This window comes from Pteropus alecto, unplaced genomic scaffold (assembly GCF_000325575.1).
Source record: "Pteropus alecto unplaced genomic scaffold, ASM32557v1 scaffold20, whole genome shotgun sequence".
Lineage (NCBI taxonomy): Eukaryota > Metazoa > Chordata > Mammalia > Chiroptera > Pteropodidae > Pteropus > Pteropus alecto.
This window is the reverse complement of record NW_006436298.1, coordinates 11,229,166-11,240,364: the sequence shown is the minus strand read 5'-3', so window position 1 is coordinate 11,240,364 and position 11,199 is coordinate 11,229,166.

Genomic DNA, 11,199 nt, shown 5'->3' with positions numbered 1-11,199 from the left:
AAAAGGTATTTAAATCAGACAGAGAAAGATAAACACTATATGATTTCACTTATATGTGGAATCTAAGGAATAAAAAGAACAAACTAATCAAAAACAGACTTCCAAATATAGTGGACAATTTGGTGATGGACAGAGGAGAGGGGGGCTTTGGGGAACTCGGAGAATGGGGTGAAGGGTTAAAGTAGTACAAATTAGTAATTGTTGGATGGTCACAGGGATAAGGAGTATGGTATAGGGAATGCAGTTAGCATTAATACGTTGGCTGAGGGTAAGAGGAGGGAGGAAGCAGTTGGGGGAATCATTTTACAAACTCTATAGATGTCTAACGAATGTACTGTATACTTGAAACTAATTAAAATAAATACATTTTTAAAAAGAGAGAAAAAGAAAGTGACGAATAAAGTTAGAGTACTCATAAAAAAAAAAAGTCAATTGTATTTCTATACTAGCAATGACAAATCCAAAAATGAAATTTAAAAAATGTCTAGTCACAAAGCATAAACAGAATAAAATACTTAGGAATAAATTTTAATAAAAGAAGTACATGACTTGTACACTAAAAATCATAAAATTTTACTAAGAGAAATTAATAAATATTCAAATAAAGAGACAGTCCCATTTATGGATTGGAAGACTCAATACAGTCAAGATGGAAATGCTCCCCAAATTGATCTATCTACTCAACATGATCCCTGTCAAAATCCCATTAGGCTTTTTTTGGTGGAAATTGATACCCTGATCCTAAAATTTATATGGAAATGCAAAGTATATAGTCAAAAGAATTTTGAAAGAAAAGAATAAAATTGGAAGACTTATATTACTTAATTTGAAATTTTACTATAAAGACACATGAATCATTAGTGTGGTTTGGGTGCAAAGATAAACATATAGATTAGTGGACGAGAACTGAGACTCCAGATATGAACCTTTACATTACAGTCAATTAATTTTTTACAAAGCTGCCAAAATAATTCAATAGGGGAATGGATAGTCTTTTTTTCAGCAAATGATGCCAAGACTATTACCATATTTACATGCAAAAACATGAACGTAGGCCCTTATCTCACATCATATGTAAAAAATGAACTGGATTCTTTTTCAGTTTTTTTGCCTCCTGGGCCAGATATATGTGCTTCACTCCATGATGAAAGAGACCCCAGCTTCTGTAGGACACCCTTGCCCACAAGGTCAAAAGCAACAAGAAAAAACACAAGTTTCAATCTGTCTTTGTGGGGTCCTGGTTCATGTTCATGGGATACTAGCCTACCTGCCTGTGAACTTCAAAGGTTTGACTGGGGTCTGAACTGCTTCCAAGTTCATGTAACTATTAGAGCATTCATTTTCTTTAGCTTGTCCTACTGAAGACTTCACTTTCTTGCTAACTATTAGTTGGAGGCTGCTTTCAGCTCCTTGCTGCATGGCACTCTCCATATGGCAGCTCACAAAATGGCAGCTTGTTCCTTCAAAGCCAGCAAGGGAGAGAGGGTCTCCTAACAAGATGGATTACAGCCTTACGTAATGTAATCATGTACACATAATTACATATATTCTATTTTCTTTGCCACACTCTACTAGTTAGAAGCAAGTCATGGGTCTCCTTCACACGCAAGAGTTGGAGATCACACAAGGTTTGAAACCAGGAGGTGGGGAATTCAAGGGCTACCCTAGAATCTGTCCATCACAGTCCACCCTCTGGTCCCCAATGATATGTGTCCCTCTCATCATACCATTATGGCATCTGCATAAAGTATAGAATCTCTTCATCTAAATCAGAGCCAGGTATGGATGAGGCTCCTTGGGTATAGTTAACCTCAATCTATAAAGTGAAAGACAAGCTATCTAGCTCCTAACACACCCAACACACAATGGAGGAACAGGTATAGTACAATAGTTACAGACATCCCATTTAAAAGGGATGTAGAAGGTAAAATAGAAGGTAAAAGAAGGTTAAAAGGAGTTACCACTCAAAGGAAACAGACATACAAGCCCAGGAAGCACAGAGAGTTCCAAGCAAGATGAATCCAAAGAAGCCCACACCAAGACACATAATTAAAATGCCAAAGATTAAAGACAAGGAGAATCATAAAAGAAGCAAGAGAAAAACAGTTAGTGACCTACAAGGGAGCTCCCATAAGACTGTCAGATGATTTCTCAACAGAAACTTCACAGGCCAGAAGGGAGTGGAACAAAATATTCAAAGTGATAAAAAGCAAAGACCTACAACCAATATTACTCTGCCCAGCAAAGCTATCATTTAGAATCGAAGGGCAGACAAAGAGCTGCCCAGAAAAGAAAAAGCTAAAGGATTTCATCACCACCAAACCAGTATTACAAGAAATATTAGAGGGGCTCTTTCAAGAAGAAAGAAAAAAAGATAAAAAAATATAAATAATAAAATGGCAATAACTACATATCCATTAACAATTACTTTAAATGTAAATGGACTAAATACTCCAATCGGACACAGGGTGGCTGAATCGATAAGAAAACAAGAACCATACAAATGCTGTCTGTAAGAGACCCACTTCAGATCAAGACACACAGAAACTGAAAAAGATGAAAAAGATATTTCATACAAATGGAAAATCTGTAATCAATATAATGTGTTTTTAGCTTTATAAATATGTAGATAATTTTTAAGAAAATCTGATATATCAGACTTGTGATTTATTTTTATTTTTATTAAATTAATTAATTTTTTTAATTGAAGAAATTTTTTTTTTCTCGTCTACCTCCCCCTTCCCCTTTCCCCTTACCCTCTGGTAACCACTAGTGCAAATGGAAATTTTTTAAAAAGCTAGAGTAGCAATACTTATATTAGACAAAATAAACTTTGAAACAAAGGCTGTAATGAGACACAAAGAAGCATCTACCAATTTGTTCCTAAATATTCATCCAAAAAAATCCAAAACACTAATTCGAAAAGACACATATATCCCTATGTTCATTGCAGCATGATTTACAATAGCCGAGAAATGGAAGCAACTAAAGTATCCACTGATAGATGAATGGATAAAGTAGAGGTGGTACACATATATCCAATGGACTATTACTCAGCCATAAAAAAAAAAAAAAAAGAATGAAATCTTGCCATTTGAGACAACATAGATGGACCTAGAGGGTATTATGCAAAGTAAAATAAGTCAGACAAAGACAAATGCCATATGATTTCACTTATATTGAAATCTAGAAAACAAAATAAACGAACAAACAAGACAGAAACAAATCCACAGATACGGAGAACATTTTGATGGCTCCAGATGGGAAGGGAGTTGGCGGGATGGGTGAAAAAGGGGAAGAGATTAAGATGTGCAAACTGCCAATTATAAAAACAGTCACAGGGATATAAAGTACAGCATAGAGAATACGGTCAATAATATTGTAATAACTTGTCAGATGGGTACTAGATTTATTGAGGTGATCACTTTGTAATTTATATAAATGTCTAATCACTACTATATACCTGAAACTAATATTGTATGTCAACTGTAATTGAAAAATAAAATGTGAAAAATAAAATGGCAATAACTATATACCTATCAATAATTATTTTAAAATTATTATTTTTTAATGCCTGCAAAAGGAGGGGTACCACTCCAAAGTAAATTCAGTCTAGCAAACTCCTGCCAGAGTTCCCTGATTAGATTCCAAGGCCTGGGAATAATCCGTGATAGCTCTTGGTTCTGCTCTCTGAGTCACCTTTCCTTTTTCTTGAAAGGTAGCACATGTTTGCAGCTGAGTAGTTTGACCATCCTATTTCCTGACAGTAGAATTTTGGAGATCCAACTGCCTCCTTTCATTTTGTACTCTTTCTGTCCCTTTTAGTTTAAGTTGCTTTTACTCTTAAATACTTTGTGGGTCTCCTGTCAACTTCTCTTTACACAAAAGCAACATCCACAGTTCTTTTTGAGACAGGCACTCTTTCTCCTAGGGTAAAGATGCTGAGATGGCTAAAGGGTAACTCAATTAAACTTCCAAAAGGCCTTATTTTAAAAGTTGTATGAAGCACACCCTTAATCTCTGGAGAGGGCTCTTTGTGTGACTGAATATTATTCTGATCCTTTGATCTTCTTGAGGTTTTAACAAAAGTATGTACAATCACCAGTTAACTTTTTCTCTATGCCAGGGCATATCCCTATACCATTTACTCAAAAGTCATTTCTTAATTTTAACAACTTTTGCCATCTAGAGAGACTGAGAATTTTCAAAAGCATCAAATATTGGTTCCTTTTTAATAGTTCTTCCTTCAATTTATCTCTCTCCTCTTGCATTTGACTATATACAGCAAGAAGAATCCAGGTGGCGGCTTCAATACTTTGCTTGGAAATCCTAGAGAGATAACCAAGTTCATCACTTACTTGTTCTGCTTTTCATATAATTGCAGGAGACAATTTTGCTAAGCTTTCTGTTACTACCTAACAAAGAACAGTCTTCCTCCAGTTTCCAATAACATGTTTCTTCCTCTTGAGCCCTCACTGGCAGTGTTTTCCAAGTCTGAACTTCTAAACAGTCTGTTCAAGGTCAGTTAGGCTTTCTCTATCATGCTCCTCAAAATTCTTTAAACCTCTAACCAGTTCCAAAGTCACTCCCACTGTTTTAGATATTTGTTACAGCAGTACTTCACTTTCAGATTCCAACATATAACCTTGTGTTTATAAGTTTAATTAATTTTAAAAAGATCTAGTAGAATTTTAAATACATGAGAAGGTTTTGAATGTTTGTAAGAAATTTAAAAACCCAACTTGAGCTACTCAGAGATGACATTTTTGCTTTTGAATTTGAGAAAATTACTATATCACCAGGGAGGTAAAGAAATATATATTGTTTAGATACTGTATTCTCAGGAGAGCATGAGAATACACCTAAGAGTAAATATAGTGATAAGTGAGAAAAAAATTTAAATATATAAGTATTTTATAAGAGTTTAAGTTTAAAATAGTAAGTGTTGCCATCATTTTGATAATTCATTTGTATGTTTCCACTTTTTAAGGTATTGGTAGCATTTAAAAGATTCAGATATAGGTTATTTGTGATTTTAGAAGAATTCAATTAGTTTAAAAATTAATGCTTAAATGTCTGGAAAATATTATGTTGATAAGTTTTAATTTTTTAGTTGTATAAAGAGTGTTTGAATTTTTAGAATATTGTTCAACCTGTTCATTTAATTAATAAATCGAGCATTAAACAAAGTAAAAGAAGCAGTGACTGTGCCTTCAGATTACAGAGGCCCCCTGGACATTATAGAATCTAATTAGATGTAAGAATTCAAGAAAGATTCATGGAGGAGACATCAAAAGCAGCAGAAGTAAGGAGACAAGAGCCAGGCCCCCTTTTCATTTGCTCTAGAAAGAAGAGCATGGATGGCTGCTGATCTGACTCCCCCTAGTGGTTCAGCCCGCAAAGCCTGCCTTTCCTGAGCACCAGGAGAAAATGCATATTGCTAGGTTATCTCTCTCTCCAAGAGGTTTCCCTTGATTAACTAGACAAAAAAGAAAAAAAAAAAAGAAAAGAAAATGTCCAGAAATTATTCAGCCAATGTTCTCGTAGATATTCATCCAGTCTTTGCACAAACACTTCCTGCGTCACTAGGCACCACAATCTGTTTTGAGTATCTCTAACAATTATAAAATGCTTCCTTCTTTTCAGCTGACGCTCTATCCCTGTAACCTGTACTCACTGGCTCTGTGTTTGCCCTCTGGAACCACATAGCACAATTCTAATCTCTCTTCTACCTGACAGAACTTCAAATATTTGAAAGCAGCTTCTGGTCATCCCTCTTCCTGCTCCCCAAGCCCAAGCTTATCTTCACCAGGCCTACGCACGTAGTTTCTTCAACTGCTCCTCATTTGACCCAGTTTCCAGTTTCCATCCCAGTTACTCTCTTCTGGAGGCATTTCTGGTTTGTTAACAGCCCCTGAAAACACACCAACAAGAACCACTCCCACTCACTGAGATGCGGCCTGCCTGTCCCTCAAAATGATGCGGCTGATGCCACCCTACTCCAATAGCCCCATGCTCTTTGGAGAAGTTTTGACCAAAGATGGACAGAAGGCTGAGATTTCTCTTGTCTGGAAATTTCCCATATGAGGCAACTTCACACCTACCTTACTTAATTCTCTTTGTAGCCCTGAAACATTTTCTGTACTTGGGCAGAATTCATCAGTTTCCCAAATAATACTGTATTCAAATAACCAAATGCAGATGACCACCTCTGGGTGAATTCTGCCTGCCCCTGATCAGAGAGCTCGAAAAACCTCAATAATGACCTACTCCCTTGTGAGACTGAAGCTTGGTAACTCTAGAATGGGTTCTGACAAGTCTAAGTTCCTTCTGCTGTAGTTTAAACTTATTTTCTCTCATATCACCTTCCGTGGACATGGGGGAAAAAAGACTTGTCAATAATGCAACATCTCTTTATAGTTTGAAGGCTGATATTCAGTCTACTCACACCTCTCTTCTCTGAACTAATGCAGACTTTTCCCTGAAGGGCCATTTTTCAAAAACCTTTCATCATTTACTTTGTCTCCCCTGGCTCCTTTCCAATTTCTCCATAACGTCTGCCACTTAAGGGCCCCAGGACTGAACAGCATGTTTTAATGACTGATATTGGCTACAGATTAAAAATTATATCTATGAAAATATTTCCATTAAAACATAGCTCATTGTTTCAAAGATTTATATACCTAAGGAGTCCCTGGCTGACATATAACAGGTTATGTTTCAAATCTTACTTTGTAGATCAGCTTTTTGATATTTAGGCACATTTTTCCAGAGAAACAATATTATATCTGGTACTTGAGCTCCCAGCCCAGTCAAGAAAAGCCCTTTAAGTCACAGAGCAATTATGATATCAGGCTGAATTTAAAGAACAAGAATTCTCTGATCTTAAGAGATGCAGGAAGATGAAATGGGAACCATTTCCTCAGTTTCTCAGCGTAGGATGGATGCTCCTCAGGAAATGCGTAACTCTTAACTTTGGGTTTCTTCCCTCATTCTTTTCATGCCTTCTCCCACCTCTTTGGGTCCTTACCCCAGTATCCTAATTCCCAATGTCCTAGTGTTGCCCAAAGGTTCTCATGGTGCTGCCGCACCCAGACCTCCCCGCATTCCCCAATTCTCCATGCTTCAAATACATCTTAGCTCCCTTCTCCTTGACCTTTGTGCTTAATTTGTACTTTCTTGATTTGGTAAAGTCTCAATATAGCATGTTAAAGCCTCCATTACTATTGCGTTTCTAACAAAGTTTTCTTTGTATATTTTAATGCATTGTGGCTCATCATTACAGATCCCCAATTATTTTATCTTTGTTATGAATTTTACCTTTCATCATGATAAAATTATATCTCAAAAGTTGAAGGAAAGAATCTCTAGTAATTCAGTGGCCTGAGGTGATGCAGAAGAAGAGTTCACCTCCAGCTACTACTACAGAGAAACACTGGACAAAATAGTTATATATTTACACACACACACACACACTTGACAGAAAGAAAGGGAATTCACTGGATTCCAGAAACAAAGCAGGGATTCAGAGGCTGAGCAGTAAGTCAGGGCTAATACCACTGTAACGTAGGTAGGGTGTGGACTAGCTCTAGGCCCTGGGGGTTCCTGGGATTTTACCACCCTTGCAGGCCAATAAGATGTTATCCCTGGTATGAACAAGGAAGACAACTGGAGTTGAACATGCTGCAAAGTCTGGGTTCCTGAGGTCTATGCTATTGCCAAAAAAAGTTCGTCCACAAAAACTTGAAACCAAGCCTGTGCCACACATTAACATGAGTTCTGAATTTTCACCATGAGGCAGAAATATCAAGCTGAGAAGAGACTTTTATAAAAGCTTGTTGAGAACTGGTGATTTCTCTAGGACTCCAGCAGAAGCAAACTTGCAGCCACAGTAAAGGAACAGTGCAACAATCCAAGGCACATAGTTTTTCCTCAAGAAAAAAAAAAAATCCTTGCTGAAAAAAATCTCATAATGAAAATTACAAACCATAGGAGGAAACCACCTTGAGGGTCAGATCACAAAATTAACAGAATTAATGCCCCAAGAAGTAGATAAAATCTATAGATGACTATAATATAAGTATGTTTTAAATGACTTAACAAAATGAAAGAAGGAACAGAAGACACAATGAAAAATAGGAAAGCATATAAAAAGAAAAGGGAAATTTGGAAAAAGACCAAATCATTCTTTTGTAAGTGAAACTTATAGCCATTGAAAGTCAAAACTAAATGGATAAATTTATTACCTGAGTAGAAAATAAGGAAACTGGAACTAAGGAAATGACTCCGAATACAGCACAAAGATAAAAATGGAAAAAATAAATAAATGAAAGTTTAAGAATCACAAAGGACAAAATCATTAATAACAGAAACGATATCCAATAGGAGTTATTAAAGGGGTTAATGGAAAGTAGGAAAGACAGGGATTCTTACATTAATGAGTACACTGTATCAGTATCTACTGCTGTGTTATAAACCACCTCAAACCTTAGTGAATTAAAACAACAACCATTTACTTAAATCATAGTTTTGTGGCTACACGACTTGGGCTTGGCTCAGCTGAGAGGTTATTCACACATCTGTGGTCAGCAGGCAGTGGCCTCACACACATTACCTGACTGAGAAATAAAAAGGAAGAGGACAAGGCTCGGGCTCCCTGCAGACAGCACTCTCTACTTCACTTGGCAACTATTGTACCAAAGACAGGTTAGCCTCGCAGTGACCAATGGCCTCTGTGTTCTGATTTAATGTTTTGCAGCTGGGTTTTCAAATGTGCTGTTGTGTAGCATGTTCTGCCCTTTACACTGATTGTGACAGATGTTGACTTAGTGGGAACAACTTGGTTCCAAGAGGAAAGTTGGAATCATTTTCATTAATGACTTGACATTTCTTTGCCTCTGTTGCAAGCTTGGGGTAACTAATTGCTAGTTTCATCTATGACCATTTCAACCCCCTATTCCCCAATTCAGCTCAAAGTATCTAAGTAAAAACAAGATGATTTGTTTTTACTTCGATACTTTGATTTGTTAAAATTTGCTCTACTAGGACTACAGTACTAAGACTTTTTTATTATTATGGTTAATATTTAAAAGAATCAATAAGAATTACATTTATACAGTCCTGTAGATTGATAGATAGGCAAAATAGGAAAGATGGGCTAGACTGTGGGAAACAAAAGCAGGTAGAAAAATGGAAAATACAGAACAATTAAAAAAAGAAGACAAGATTTTCCCAATTTGGGCTTCCTAAACCATGAATCTCTATTTCTCTCAGCCAAGTGGAAGCTAGAAAGTATCTTGTTTTTCCTAAATAAACTCCACACTAGAATCTTTGATAAACAAACTCTTAAGAAATAAGGAAATCTTGTTACTAATAACAACAGACTTTAGAATGAGAGCAGCCCATTCACCTCTGGTCTGGAAACGGCTCTCGGGCAAACAGTCCTCACACAATTGTTCTATTTAAAATATACAAGCTATTAGGGCAGGGGAAAAGCTGAAGAGCAAGAGGGATAAATGTCACCTTTCCTGGGTAACTCCTAACTTAATCCATTTAGGACCCCAAAGCAGGGCTAAAGGATGAAGGGTTAGGGAAAGGTAAAGACAAGAAATCACTGTGATGCCTTAGGATGAGAGAGACTGAGGAGATGGCACCCCCTAGGCTCCAAATTTCTAAATATGGTACCTATTTCAGATTTCACCCTCATGAGTGCCCTTGGACTTATCATACCAGATGTTCAGATATATGCCTGGGCATGGGCAGCCTAAGGTGCTAGGGAAATGGAAGGAGTCTTTCCCATTACCTGAGCAACCATTCTTATTTTTAATGGCTTCTGAGATGGGCAACATGTCTGTACCTTTGCTCTGGCTTGCCTGTAGATTTGGCATCAACCTTGGCCATCTCAGACTTTGAAGTCTCCCCTTAGCTTTAATGATGACATTGCAATCTCTAGCCATAGTACCCCATATCCACCACACCCTATTTTACTAATGCAGGGCAAGAGTGGATAAGATCCACAAAATGTGAGGGCAAAGTAGATATACCTCATAGCTAGAGCAAGAGTGTGGCTTTTTGAAATTTCAGTAAGGGAAGTCTTTCCTGCAGGGTACACAGAAGGTACTTGCTGACTCCAGAACCTGATTACTGGTGCTTCTTAATTTTGTGTTAAGACACTGAGAATCAGGAAACAGTCTTCCCTAAGATGATGGCATCAAGACAGGCCTGACATGGTCACTAAAAGAGCTTGGACAGAAACTCAAGTAAGCTGCTTCCACCTTGACTCTGCCTTGACCAGCCCCATCAATGCTTGAACATTTAATACCTGTTCCTTCTTCCATGTCAGACTGAGCCCACCCTCAACCCAAATACAGTTCTTATCCCATTTTCAAACAGACTATTTGGAAAAGTGCTCTTTCCTAGTTCAGTCATGCTTCCTGCTCTTGACATTCAATCCAGCTGCATCCATGTACACCTGCAATGCTGGTTCTCTCTATCCTCCTAGGCCAAACTGTCCTGAAATAATCTACACAAGCTAGTTATGAATTAGACATTTACTATTTTAACATGAAAAAGGCTGGGGGAGACTTTCAGTTAAAGATGGTAGAGAAAAGACATTTTTCCTTTTTTCCCCTCTAAGCAACAAGAAAGATGAGAAACAGAAACACACATGCAGGACTGATGAAACCAGTAGACCCTTTGGTTCTCAAATCACAATATATGAAGACAGAAAGGTGGAACTTAAGAAACTACAGAAAATGAAATCACCAAGCAGCAAACTGCAAAGCTGAGCTTTGAGGCACTAGTCAGAGTGAGGCAACTGATGAAAATAGGGAGATTTGTATTTAATGAATATTTGATCCTTATCTACAACCCAAATAAAGTGATAAAAACCTTTCTCTGTGTATATTTATTTTCGGGGAAAAAATGGACCAAAAAAATTTTAGTATGGTGGGGGTTAGATTCTAGAGAAAAAAATATTGAATGAAGCAAACATCCTCCTTAACTCAGATGCAAAAATGCCAGAAGCTAAGCTTATACCTTTAAGAAGGAGATTGGAAGATTCTTCTCTCCAAATATTAACGGTCCCAGAGAGAAGTGGATACTGACATCTGAGTTTCCGCCACTGATAAAGCCACTTACTGCCATATACACTGCAGTGGAGCCAGGGGGTGACAATTCCCTCCCAAGCTCACAGATTTT